Below are 15656 nucleotides of genomic sequence, written 5' to 3'. Positions count from 1 at the left end.
CCTGATTTAAAAAGATAGATATACATAAGTATACATAGGTAAGTAGGAAAGAAGGCCAGAGAGCGTTATTGGATTACGTGTTAATTGATAGGGGCGTGAAAGAGAGACTTTTGGATGGTAATGTGTTGAGAGGTGCAACTGGAGGGATGTCTGATCACTATCTTGTGGAGGCGAAGTGAAGATTTGTAGAGGCTTTCAGAAAAGAGAGAGAATATTGGGGTGAAGAGAGTGATGAAAATAAGTGAGCTTGGGAAGGAGGCTTGTGTGAGGAAGTACCAGGAGAGATTGAGTGCAGAGTGGAAAAAGGTGAGAGCAAAGTACGTGGAGTGGGAAAGGAATGGGATGAATTTAAAGAAGCTGTGATGGCTTGCGCAATACATTCTTGTGGCATGAGAAGTGTGGGAGGTGGGCAGATTAGAAAGGGTAGTGATTTGTGGGCTAAAGAAGTAAGATTATTATTGAAAAAGAAGAGAGAGGCATTTGGACGATTTTTTGCACGGAAATAGTGCAAATGACAGGGAAATGTATAAATGAAAGAGGCAGAAGGTTAAGAGAATGGTGTAAGAGGTGAAAAAGAGGGCAAGTGACAGTTGGGTTGAGACAGTATCATTAATTTTAGGGAGAATATAAAAATGTTTTGAGAGGAGGTAAAGAAATTGCGTAAGATAAGAGAACAAATGGGATCATCGATGAAGGGAGCAAATGGGGAGTTTATAACAAGTAGTGGTGAAGTGAGAGGAAATGAAGTGAGTATTTTCAAGGTTTTTTGAATGTGTTAGATGATAGAGTAGCAGATATAGGGTGCTTCGGTCGAGGTGGTGTGCGATGTGAGAGGGTTAGGGAGAATGATTTGGTAAACAGAGAAGAGGTAGTAAAACCTTTGCGGAAGATGAAAGCCGGCAAGGCGGCGGGTTTGGATGGTATTGCACTGGAATTTATTAGAAAACAGGGTGACTGTGTTGTTGACTGGTTGGTAAGGTTATTTACTATATGTATGACTCATGGTGAGGTGCCTGAGGATTGGCGGAATGCTTGCATAGTTCCATTGTACAAAGGCAAAGGGGATAAAAGGTGAGTACAGAAGTACGAGTTTGTTGAGCATTTCTGGGAAATTATATAGAAGGATATTGAATGAGATGGTGAGGGCATCCACAGAGTATCAGACTGTGGTAGAGCAGTGTACGTTCAGAAGTGGTGGAGTATGTATGGATATGGTGTTTGCTTTGAAAAATGTATGTGAGAAATACTTTGAAAAGCAAATGGACTTGTATGTAGCATTTATGGATCTGGAAAAGGCATATGATAGAGTTGATAGAGATGCTCTGTGGAAGGTATTAAGAATATATGGTGTGGGAGGCAAGTTGCTGGAAGCAGTGGAAAGTTTTTATAGACTTTGTAAAGCATGCGTACGAATAGGAAGAAAGGAAAGTGATTGGTTCTCAGTGAATGTCGATTTACTGTAAGTGAGAGTGATTTCTCCTTGTTGTTTAATTTATCTATGGATGGGGTTGTTCGGGAGATCAATGCAAGAGTTTTGCAGAGAGGGGTAAGTATGCAGTCCGTTGTGGATGAATGAGCTTGGGAATTGAGTCAGTTGTTCTTTGATGATACAGCGCTGGTGGCTGATTCATGTGAGAAACTGCAGAAGCTGGTGACTGAATTTGGTAAAGTGTGCGAAAAAAGAAAGTTAAGTGTAAATGTGAGTAAGAGCAAGGTTATTAGGTACAGTAGGGTTGAGGGGCAAGTCAACTGGGAGGTAAGTTTCAATGGAGGAAAACTGGAGGAAGTGAAGTGTTTCAGATATCTGGGAGTGGATTTTGCAGCGGATGGAACCATGGAAGCGAAAGTGAGTAACAGGGTAGAGGAGTGGGCTAAAGTTCTGGGAGCGTTGAATAATGTCTGGAAGGCGAGAACATTACTGTCGAAAAGACAAAATCGGTATGTTTAGAGGAATAGTGGCTTCCGCTTCCATGGTTCCATCCGCTGCCAAATTCACTCCCAGATATCTAAAACGCTCTCCGGCCCTCACTCCTATTTACATACGTATAATTATGTATATTTCTCTTTTTAAGCAAGGTATTCCCAATCAACAGTCCTTTATATATATATATATATATATATATATATATATATATATATATATATATATATATATATATATATATATATATATATATATATATATATATATATATATATATATATATATATATATATATATATATATATATTATATATATATATATATATATATAAGGGCGTAAATGGGGAGGTGATAACAAGTAGCGGTGATGTGAGAAGGAGATGGAATGAGTATTTTGAAGGTTTGTTGAATGTGTCTGATGACAGAGTGGCAGATATAGGGTGTTTTGGTCGAGGTGGTGTGCAAAGTGAGAGGGTTAGGGAAAATGATTTGGTAAACAGAGAAGAGGTAGTAAAAGCTTTGCGGAAGATGAAAGCCGGCAAGGCAGCAGGTTTGGATGGTATTGCAGTGGAATTTATTAAAAAAGGGGGTGACTGTATTGTTGACTGGTTGGTAAGGTTATTTAATGTATGTATGACTCATGGTGAGGTGCCTGAGGATTGGCGGAATGCGTGCATAGTGCCATTGTACAAAGGCAAAGGGGATAAGAGTGAGTGCTCAAATTACAGAGGTATAAGTTTCTTGAGTATTCCTGGTAAATTATATGGGAGGGTATTGATTGAGAGGGTGAAGGCATGTACAGAGCATCAGATTGGGGAAGAGCAGTGCGGTTTCAGAAGTGGTAGAGGATGTGTGGATCAGGTGTTTGCTTTGAAGAATGTATGTGAGAAATACTTAGAAAAGCAAATGGATTTGTATGTAGCATTTATGGATCTGGAGAAGGCATATGATAGAGTTGATAGAGATGCTCTGTGGAAGGTATTAAGAATATATGGTGTGGGAGGCAAGTTGTTAGAAGCAGTGAAAAGTTTTTATCGAGGATGTAAGGCATGTGTACGTGTAGGAAGAGAGGAAAGTGATTGGTTCTCAGTGAATGTAGGTTTGCGGCAGGGGTGTGTGATGTCTCCATGGTTGTTTAATTTGTTTATGGATGGGGTTGTAAGGGAGGTAAATGCAAGAGTCCTGGAAAGAGGGGCAAGTATGAAGTCTGTTGGGGATGAGAGAGCTTGGGAAGTGAGTCAGTTGTTGTTCGCTGATGATACAGCGCTGGTGGCTGATTCATGTGAGAAACTGCAGAAGCTGGTGACTGAGTTTGGTAAAGTGTGTGGAAGAAGAAAGTTGAGAGTAAATGTGAATAAGAGCAAGGTTATTAGGTACAGTAGGGGTGAGGGTCAAGTCAATTGGGAGGTGAGTTTGAATGGAGAAAAACTGGAGGAAGTGAAGTGTTTTAGATATCTTGGAGTGGATCTGTCAGCGGATGGAACCATGGAAGCGGAAGTGGATCATAGGGTGGGGGAGGGGGCGAAAATTTTGGGAGCCTTGAAAAATGTGTGGAAGTCGAGAACATTATCTCGGAAAGCAAAAATGGGTATGTTTGAGGGAATAGTGGTTCCAACAATGTTGTATGGTTGCGAGGCGTGGGCTATGGATAGAGATGTGCGCAGGAGGATGGATGTGCTGGAAATGAGATGTTTGAGAACAATGTGTGGTGTGAGGTGGTTTGATCGAGTAAGTAACGTAAGGGTAAGAGAGATGTGTGGAAATAAAAAGAGCGTGGTTGAGAGAGCAGAAGAGGGTGTTTTGAAATGGTTTGGGCACATGGAGAGAATGAGTGAGGAGAGATTGACCAAGAGGATATATGTGTCGGAGGTGGAGGGAACGAGGAGAAGAGGGAGACCAAATTGGAGGTGGAAAGATGGAGTGAAAAAGATTTTGTGTGATCGGGCCCTGAACATGCAGGAGGGTGAAAGGAGGGCAAGAAATAGAGTGAATTGGAGTCATGTGGTATACAGGGGTTGACGTGCTGTCAGTGGATTGAAGCAAGGCATGTGAAGCGTCTGGGGTAAACCATGGAAAGCTGTGTAGGTATGTATATTTGCGTGTGTGGACGTGTGTATGTACATGTGTATGGGGGGGGGGGGTTGGGCCATTTCTTTCGTCTGTTTCCTTGCGCTACCTCGCAAACGCGGGAGACAGCGACAAAGTATAAAAAAAAAAAAAAAAAAAAAAAAAAAATATATATATATATATATATATATATATATATATATATATATATATATATATATATATATATATATATATATATATATATATATATATATATATATATATATATATATATATATTCCTATAAGTCCATGGGGAAAATGGAACACGAAAAGTTCCGAAGTGCACTTTCGTGTAATAATCACATCATCATGTGAGACGAGACACAGGAGAGATATATAACAGTCAGTTGATATACATCGAAGAGACGAAGCTAGGACGCCATTTGGTAAACATTGGTAAAGTTGATGGAGAGAGATGGGTGACTGCATATGCACCTGGGCATGAGAAGAAATATCATGCCAGGCAAGTGTTTTGGGAGTACCTGAATGAGTGTGCTAGTGGTTTCGATGCACAATACCGGGTTATAGTGATGGGTGATTTCAATGCAAAGTTGACTAATGTGGCAGTTGAGGGAATAATTGGTATTCATGGGGTATTCAGTGTTGTAATTGGAAATGGTGAAGAGCTTCTACATTTATGAGCTGAAACGGGACTGGTGATTGGGAATACCTGGTTAAAAAGCGAGATATTCATAAGTATACGTATATAAGTAGGAGCGTTGGCCAGAGAGCGTTATTGGATAACGTGTTAATTGATAGGCGCGCGAAAGAGAGACTTTTGGATGTTAATGTGCTGAGAGGTGCAACTAGAGGGATGTCTGATCATTATCTTGTGGAGGCGAAGGTGAAGATTTGTATGGGTTTTCACAAAAGAAGAGAGAATGTTGGGGTGAATAGAGTGGTGAGAGTAAGTGACCTTGGGAAGGAGACTTGTGCGAGGAAGTACTAGGAGAGACTGAGTACAGAATGGAAAATATGAGAACAAAGGAGGAAAGGGCAGTGGGGGATGAATTGGATGTATCTAGGGAATCAGTGATGGATTGCGCAAAAGAGGCTTCTGGCATGAGGAGCGTGGGAGGTGGGTTGATTTGAAAGGGTAGTGAGTGGTGGGGTAAAGAAATAAGATTATTAGTGAAAGAGAAGAGAGAGGCATTTGGACGATTTTTGCAGGGAAAAAATGCAAATGAGTGGGAGATGTATAAAAGAAAGAGGCAGGAGGGCAAGAGAATGGTGCAAGAGGTGAAAAAGAGGGCTAATGAGAGTTGGGGTGAGAGAGTATCATTAAATTTTAGGGAGAACAAAAAGATGTTTTGGAAGGAGGTAAATAAAGTCCGTAAGACAAGGGAGCAAATGGGAAATTCAGTGAAGGGGGCTAATGGGGAGGTGATAACAAGTAGTGGTGATGTGAGAAGGAGATGGAGTGAGTATCTTGAGGGCTTGTTGAATGTGTTTGATGATAGAGTGACAGATATAGGGTGTTTTGGTCGAGGTGGTGTGAAAAGTGAGACGGTTAGGGAAAAAGATTTGATAAACAGAGAAGAGGTGGTAAAAGCTTTGCGGCAAGGCAAGAGGTTTGGATGGTATTGCAGTGGAATTTATTAAAAAAGGGGGTGACTGTATTGTTGACTGGTTGGTAAGGTTATTTAATGTATGTATGATTAATGGTGAGGTGCCTGAGGATTGGCGGAATGCTTGCATAGTGCTATTGTACAGGCAAAGGGGATAAGAGTGAGTGCTCAAATTACAGAGCTATAAGTTTGTTGAGTATTCCTGGGAGATTATATGGGATGGTATTGATTGAGAGGGTTAAGGCATGTACAGAGCATCTGATTGGGGAAGAGCAGTGTGGTTTTAGAATTGGTAGAGGATGTGTGGATCAGGTGTTTGCTTTGAAGAATGTAAGTGAGAAATACTTAGAAAAGCAAATGAATTTGTCTGTAGCATTTATGGATCAAGAGAAGGCATATGATAGAGTTGATAGAGATGCTCTGTGGAAGGTATTAGGAATATATGGTGTGGGAGGCAAGTTGTTAAAAGCAGTGAAAAGTTTTTATCGACGATGTAAGGCATGTGTACGTGAAGGAAGAGAGGAAAGTGATTGGCTCTTAGTGAATGTATGTTTGCGGCAGGAGTGTTTGATGTCTTCATGGTTGTTTAATTTGTTGTTCGCTGATGATACATCGCTGGTAGCTGATTCATATGAGAAACTGCAAAAGCTGGTGAATGAGTTTGGTAAAGTGTGTGAAAGATGAAAGTTAAGAGTAAATGTGAATACGAGCAAGGTTATTAGGTACAGTTGGGTTGAGGGTCAAGTCAATTGGGAGGTAAGTTTGAATGGAGAAAAACTGGAGGAAGTAAAGTGTTTTAGATATCTGGAAGTGGATCTGGCAGCGGTTGGAACCATGGAAGCGGAAGTGAATCATATGGTGGGGAGGGGGCGGAAATTCTGGAAGCCTTGAAGAATGTTTGGAAGTCGAGAACATTATCTCGGAAAGCAAAAATGGGTAAGTTTGAAGGAATAGTGGTTCCAACAATGTTGTATGGTTACGAGGCGTGGGCTATGTATAGAGTTTTGCGCCGAAGGGAGCATGTGCTGAAAATGAGATTGTTTGAAGAGAGTATGTGGTGTGAAGTGGTTTGATCGAGTAAGTAATGTAAGGGTAAGAGAGATTTGTTGAAATATAAGGAGTGTGGTTGAGAGAGCAGAAGAGGGCGTTTTGAAATGGTTTGGTCACATGGAGAGAATGGGTGAGGAAAGATTGACCAAGAGGATATATGTGTCAGAGGTGGAGGGAACGAGGAGAGGTGGGAGACCAAATTGGAGGTGGAAAGATGGAGTGAAAAAGATTTTGAGTGATCGGGGCCTGAACATGCAGGAGTGTGAAAGGCGTGCAAGGAACAGAGTGAATTGGAATGATATGGTATACCGGGTTCGTCGTGCTGTCAATGGATTGAACCAAGGCTGTGAAGCGTCTAGGGTAACCCATGGAAAGTTCTGTGGGTCCTGGATGTGGAAAGGAGCTGTGGTTTCGGTGCATTATTACATGACAGCTAGAGACTGACTGTGAACGCATGGGGCCTTTGTTGTCCATTTCTAGCGCTATCTCGCTAACGTGGGAGACAGCGAAAAAGCAACACAAAATAAATGAATAAATAATAATATATATATATATATATATATATATATATATATATATATATATATATATATATATATATATATATATATATATATATATATATATATATATATGTTTATTTTATTTATTCATTTTCCTTTGTCCTTGTCTCCCGCGTTACCAAGGTAGCGCAAGTAAATAGACGAAAGAATGGCCCAACCCACCCACGTGCACATGTATATACATACACGTCAACACACGCAAATATACATACCTATGAATCTCAATGTACACATATATATACACACACACAGATATATACATATATACACATGTACACAATTCATACTTTCTGCCTTTATTTATTCCCATCGCCACCTCGCCACACATGGATTAACAATCCCCTCTCCCCTCATATGTGCGAGGTAGCGCTAGGAAAAGACAACAAAGGCCCCATTCGTTCACACTCAGTCGATAGCTGTCATGTAAGAATGCACAGAAACCACAGCTCCCTCTCCACATCCAGTCCCCACAGCACGTTCCATGGTTTACCCCAGAAGCTTCACTTGCCCTGGTTAATTCCATTGACAGCATGTCGAACCCGGTATACCACATCATTCCATTCACTCTATTCCTTGCACGCCTTTCACCCTCCTGCATGTTCAGGGCCCGATCAATCAAAATCTTTTTCACTCCATCTTTCCACCTAAAATTTGGTCTCCCACTTCTCCTCGTTCCCTCCACCTCTGACACATATATCCTATTGGTCAATCCTTCCTCATTCGTTCTCTCCATGTGACCAAAACATTTCAAAACACCCTCTTCGGCTCTTTCAACCACACTCCTTTTATTTCCACACATCTCTCTTACCCTTACATTACTTACTCGATCAAACCACCTCACACCACATATTGTCTTCAAAGATTTCATTTCCAGCACATCCACCCTACTGCGCACAACTCTATCCATAGCCCACGCCTCGCAACCATACAACATTGTTGGAACCACTATTCCTTCAAACATACCCATTTTTGCTTTCCGAGATACTGTTCTCGACTTCCACACATTCTTCAAGGCTCCCAAAATTTCCACCCTCTCCCCCACCCAATGACTCATTTCCGCTTCCATGATTCCATCCGCTCCCAGATCCCATCCCAGATATCTAAAACACTTTACTTCCTCCAGTTTTTCTCAATTCAAACATACCTCCCAATTGACTTGACCCTCTACCCTACTGTACCTAATAACCTTGCTCTTATTCACATTTACTCTGAACTTTCTTCTTTCACATACTTTACCAAACTCAGTCACTAGCTTCTGCAGTTTCTCACATGAATCAGGCACCAGCGCTGTATCATCAGCAAACAACAACTGACTCACTTCCCAAGTTCTCACATCCACAACAGACTGCATACTTGCCACTCTTTCCAAAACTCTTGCATTCACCTCCCTAAGAACCCCATCCATAAACAAATTAAACAACCATGGAGAGACATCCTACACCCCTGCAGCAAACCTATATTTACTGAGAAACAATCATTTTCCTCTTTTCCTACACGTACACATGCCTGACATCCTCGATAAAAACTTTTCACTGCTTCTAGCAACTTGCCTCCCACACGATATATTCTTAATACCTTCTACAGAGCATCTCTATCAACTTTATCATATGCCTTCTCCAGATCCATAAATCCTACGTACAAATCCATTTGCTTATTTAAGTACTTCTCACATACATTCTTCAAAGCAAACATCTGATCCACACATTCCCTACCACATCTGAAACCACACTGCTCTTCCCCAATCTTATGCTCTGTGCATGCCTTAACCCTCTCAATCAATAACCTCCCATATAATTTACCAGGAATACTCAACAAACTTATACCTCTGTAATTGGAGCACTCACTCTTATCCCCTTTGCCTTTGTACAATGGCACTATGCAAGCATTTCGCCAATCCTCAGGTACCTCACCATGAATCATTCATACATTAAATAACCTTACCAACCAGTCAACAATACAGTCACCCCCTTTTTTAATAAATTCCACTGCAACACCATCCAAACCTGCTGCCTTGCCGGCTTTCATCTTCCGCAAAGCTTTTACTACCTCCTCTCTGTTTACCAAATCATTTTCCCCAACTTTCTCATTTTGCACACCACCTCGACCAAAACACCCTATATCTGCCACTCTATCATCAAACACATTCAAAAAAACTTCAAAATACTTACTCCATCTCCTTCTCACACCACCACTACTTGTTATCACCTCCCCATTACCCCCATCAATGAAGTTCCCATTTGCTACCTTGTCTTACGCACTTTATCTACCTCCTTCCAAAACATCTTATTATTCTTCCTAAAACTTAATGATACTCTCTCACTCCTACTCTCATTTGCCCTCTTTTTTACCTCTTACAACTTTCTCTTGACCTCCTGCCTCTTTCTTTTATACATCTCCCACTCATTTGCAATTTTCACTGCAAAAATCGTATAAATGCTTCTCTCCTCTCTTTCTCTGATAATCTTTCTTCTTCATCCCACCACTCGCTACCCTTTCTAATCATCCCACCTACCACGTTTCTCATGCCACAAGCATCTTTTGCGCAAGGTATAACTGCTTCCCGAAATACATCCCATTCCTCCCCCACTCCCCTTACCTCCTTTGTTCTCACCTTTTCCAATTCTGTACTCAGTCTCTCCTGGTACTTCCTCACACAAGACTCCTTCCCAAGCTCACTTACTCTCACCACTCTCTTCACCCCTACATTCTCTTTTTTCTGAAAACAACTAAAAATCTTCACCTTCGCCTCCACAAGATAATGATCAGATATCCCTCCAGTTGCACCTCTCAGCACATTAACATCCAAAAGTCTCTCTTTCACGCGCCTATCAGTTAACACGTAATTCAAAAACGCTCTCTGGTCATCTCTCCTACCTACATACGTATACCAATGTATATCTTCCTTTTAAATCAGGTATTCCCAATCACCAGTCCTTTCTCAGCACACAAATCCACAAGCTCTTCACCATTTCCATTTACAACACTGAACACCACATGTATACCAATTATTCCCTCAACTGCCATATTACTCACCTTTGCATTCAAATCACCTATCACTATAACCCGGTCTTGTGCATCAAAACCACTAACAAACTCATTCAGCTGCTCCCAAAACACTTGCCTCTCATGATCTTTCTTCTCATGCCCAGGTGCACCAATAACCACCCATCTCTCTCCATCAACTTTCAGTTTTACCAATATCAATGTAGAATTTACTTCTTACACTCTATAAAATACTCAGACAACTCCTGTTTCAGGAGTAGTGCTTCTCCTTCCCTTGCTCTTGTCCTCTTACTAACCCCTGACTTTACTCCCAAGACATTCCCAAACGACTCTTTCCCTTTACCCTTGAGTTTCGTTTTACTCAGAGCTAGAACATCCAGGTTGCTGTCCTCAAACATACTACCTATCTCTCCTTTTCTCTCATCTTGGTTACATCCACACACATTTAGACACCCCAATCTGTGCCTTCGAGGAGTATGATTACTACCGGCTTGACTCCTTCTTCTGTTTCCCCTTTTAGAAAATCAAAATACAGGGAGGGGAGGGTTTTTGGCCTCCCCACTCCCGTACCCTTTCGTCGCTTTCTACGTCACGTGAGGAATACATGGGAAGTATTCTTTTTCCCCTATATATATATATATATATATATATATATATATATATATATTTTTTTTTTTTTTTTTTGCTTTGTCGCTGTCTCCCGCGTTTGCGAGGTAGCGCAAGGAAACAGACGAAAGAAATGGCCCAACCCGCCCCCATACACATGCCTTGATTCAATCCACTGACAGCACGTCAACCCCGGTATACCACATCGCTCCAATTCACTCTATTCTTTGCCCTCCTTTCACCCTCCTGCATATTCGGGCCCCGATCACACAAAATCTTTTTCACTCCATCTTTCCACCTCCAATTTGGTCTCCCTCTTCTCCTCGTTCCCTCCACCTCCGACACATATATCCCCTTGGTCAATCTTTCCTAACTCATTCTCTCCATGTGACCAAACCATTTCAAAACACCCTCTTCTGCTCTCTCAACCACGCTCTTTTTATTTCCACACATCTCTCTTACCCTTACGTTACTTACTCGATCAAACCACCTCACACCATACATTGTCCTCAAACATCTCATTTCCAGCACATCCATCCTCCTGCGCACAACTCTATCCATAGTCCACGCCTCGCAACCATACAACATTGTTGGAACCACTATTCCTTCAAACATACCCATTTTTGCTCTCCGAGATAATGTTCTCGACTTCCACACATTCTTCAAGGCTCCCAAAATTTTCGCCCCCTCCCCCACCCTATGATCCACCTCCGCTTCCATGGTTCCATCCGCTGCCAGATCCACTCCCAGATATCTAAAACACTTCACTTCCTCCAGTTTTTCTCCATTCAAACTCACCTCCCAATTGAATTGACCCTCAACCCTACTGTACCTAATAACCTTGCTCTTATTCACATTTACTCTTAACTTTCTTCTTTCACACACTTTACCAAACTCAGTCACCAGCTTCTGCAGTTTCTCACATGAATCAGCCACCAGCGCTGTATCATCAGCGAACAACAACTGACTCACTTCCCAAGCTCTCTCATCCCCAACAGACTTCATACTTCATACTTCATATATATATGTATATATATTTTATTATACTTTTTATTATACTTTGTCGCTGTCTCCCGCGAATGCGAGGTAGCGCAAGGAAACAGACGAAAGAAATGGCCCAACCCACCCCCATACACATGTATATACATACGTCCACACACGCAAATATACATACCTAAACAGCTTTCCATGGTTTACCCCAACCGCTTCACATGCCTTGATTTAATCCACTGACAGCACGTCAACCCCGGGATACCACATCGCTCCAATTCACTCTGTTCCTTGCCCTCCTTTCACCCTCCTACATGTTCAGGCCCCGATCACATAAAATTTTTTTCACTCCATCTTTCCACCTCCAATTTGGTCTCCCTCTTCTCCTCGTTCCCTCCACCTCCGACACATATATCCTCTTGGTCAATCTTTCCTCACTCATTCTCTCCATGTGCCCAAACCACTTCAAAACACCCTCTTCTGCTCTCTCAACCACGCTCTTTTTATTTCCACACATCTCTCTTACCCTTACGTTACTTACTCGATCAAACCACCTCACACCACACATTGTCCTCAAACATCTCATTTCCAGCACATCCATCCTCCTGCGCACAACTCTATCCATAGCCCACGCCTCGCAACCATACAACATTGTTGGAACCACTATTCCTTCAAACATACCCATTTTTCCTTTCCGAGATAATGTTCTCGACTTCCACACATTCTTCAAGGCCCCCAGAATTTTCGCCCCCTCCCCCACCCTATGATCCACTTCCGCTTCCATGGTTCCATCCGCTGCCAGATCCACTCCCAGATATCTAAAACACTTCACTTCCTCCAGTTTTTCTCCATTCAAACTCACCTCCCAATTGACTTGACCCTCAACCCTACTGTACCTAATAACCTTGCTCTTATTCACATTTACTCTTAACTTTCTTCTTCCACACACTTTACCAAACTCAGTCACCAGCTTCTGCAGTTTCTCACATGAATCAGCCACCAGCACTGTATCATCAGCGAACAATAACTGACTCACTTCCCAAGCTCTCTCATCCCCAACAGACTTCATACTTGCCCCTCTTTCCAAAACTCTTGCATTTACCTCCCTAACAACCCCATCCATAAACAAATTAAACAACCATGGAGACATCACACACCCCTGCCGCAAACCTACATTCACTGAGAACCAATCACTTTCCTCTCTTCCTACACGTACACATGCCTTACATCCTCGATAAAAACTTTTCACTGCTTCTAACAACTTTCCACCCACACCATATATTCTTAATACCTTCCACAGAGCATCTCTATCAACTCTATCATATGCCTTCTCCAGATCCATAAATGCTTCATACAAATCCATTTGCTTTTCTAAATATTTCTCACATACATTCTTCAAAGCAAACACCTGATCCACACATCCTCTACCACTTCTGAAACCACACTGCTCTTCCCCAATCTGATGCTCTCTACATGCCTTCACCCTCTCAATCAATACCCTCCCATATAATTTACCAGGAATACTCAACAAACTTATACCTCTGTAATTTGAGCACTCACTCTTATCCCCTTTGCCTTTGTACAATGACACTATGCACGCATTCCGCCAATCCTCAGGCACCTCACCATGAGTCATACATACATTAAATAACCTTACCAACCAGTCAACAATACAGTCACCCACTTTTTTAATAAATTCCACTGCAATACCATCCAAACCTGCTGCCTTGCCGGCTTTCATCTTCCGCAAAGCTTTCACTACCTCTTCTCTGTTTACCAAATCATTTTCCCTAACCCTCTCACTTTGCACACCACCTCGACCAAAACACCCTATATCTGCCACTCTATCATCAAACACATTCAACAAACCTTCAAAATACTCACTCCATCTCCTTCTCACATCACCACTACTTGTTATCACCTCCCCATTTGCGCCCTTCACTGAAGTTCCCATTTGCTCCCTTGTCTTACGCACTTTATTTACCTCCTTCCAGAACATCTTTTTATTCTCCCTAAAATTTAATGATACTCTCTCACCCCAACTCTCATTTGCCCTTTTTTTCACCTCTTGCACCTTTCTCTTGACCTCCTGTCTCTTTCTTTTATACATCTCCCACTCAATTGCATTTTTTCCCTGCAAAAATCGTCCAAATGCCTCTCTCTTCTCTTTCACTAGTACTCTTACTCCTTCATCCCACCACTCACTACCCTTTCTAATCAACCCACCTCCCACTCTTCTCATGCCACAAGCATCTTTTGCGCAATCCATCACTGATTCCCTAAATACATTATGTATATATGAAATTATATATGAAATTATGTATATATATATATATATATATATATATATATATATATATATATATATATATATATATATATATATATATATATATATATTTTTTTTTTTTTTTTTTCGACGCTGTGTCCCGCTTTTGCGAGGTAGCGCAAGGAAACAGACGAAAGAAATGGCGCAACTCACCCCCATACACATGTATATACATACGTCCACACACGCAAATATACATACCTACACAGCTTTCCATGGTTTACCCCAGACGATTCACATGCCTTGATTCAATCCACTGACAGCACGTCAACCCCGGTATACCATTATATATATATATATATATATATATATATATATATATATATATATATATATATATATATATATATATATATATATATATATATATATATATATACACACATATATATATATATATATATATATATATATATATATATATATATATATATATATATATATATATATATATATATATATATATATATACATATATATATATATATATATATATATATATATATATATATATATATATATATATATATATATATATATATATATATATATGTTCCTATGAGTCCACGGGGAAAATGAAGCACGAAAAGCTCCCAAGTGCACTTTCGTTTAATACTCACATCATCAGGTGAGACACAAGAGAGAAATATAACAGTCAGTTGATATATATCGAAGAGACGAAGCTAGGAGGCCATTTGGTACACATGTGATTGTCCAAAACATACAACGAGCGTTCATAAACTTATCATTTTACAAATCTTATCAACAATAAAGTTATCTAACTTGTACAGACCATCAATAATATTAAGATTATAATTCTTCGTGTATTTAATAATAGAAGATTCAATGTTATTTCTCTTGGTAATAGAGTTAGAGTTAACAACTGAGATGGCGTTACTCCAGTCAATACAATTATCATAGTTTTTAAGATGATTAAACAAGGCATTTGATTCTTGTCCCGTTCTTATACTATATTTATGTTGCTTAAGTATAACAGAAAGATCCTTACCAGTCTGACCAACATAAAATTTATCACATTTTCCACAAGGAACTTTATAGATGCAACCAAGACAATTTTCTGGTATTCTTTATAGTATTATTATTGCTAAAGGCAACATTTACATTAAAGGATTTAAGCAACATGGGAAGCAAAGTGAAATTATTATTAAAAGGGAGAACTGAAAGATTCTTGGTGTCAATGGGAGGTTTGGGCTGAACGCTATAAAAGGATTTCTTTGCTAACTTAAGGGATTTATCAATGAAACATCTAGGTTACTTTAACTTAGATCCAATAGAATAAATCTTCTCAAACTCATCATCAATAAACTATGGACTGCAAATACGTAGTGCCCTTAGGAACATAGATTGAAATGATGATAATTTAACTCTGTCTTGTTGAGATGAGTAATAATGGATATATGAGCATACATTGGTGGGTTTTCTGTATATGCTAAACTTAAACTTGTTTCCTTGTCTATAGTTGAGCGCAAACCTCCCATTGACACCAAGAAT

The sequence above is a fragment of the Panulirus ornatus genome, chromosome 16, assembly GCF_036320965.1.
Source record: "Panulirus ornatus isolate Po-2019 chromosome 16, ASM3632096v1, whole genome shotgun sequence".
Lineage (NCBI taxonomy): Eukaryota > Metazoa > Arthropoda > Malacostraca > Decapoda > Palinuridae > Panulirus > Panulirus ornatus.
The sequence above is the reverse complement of the archived record's forward strand: the minus strand, read 5'-3'. Positions refer to the sequence as shown.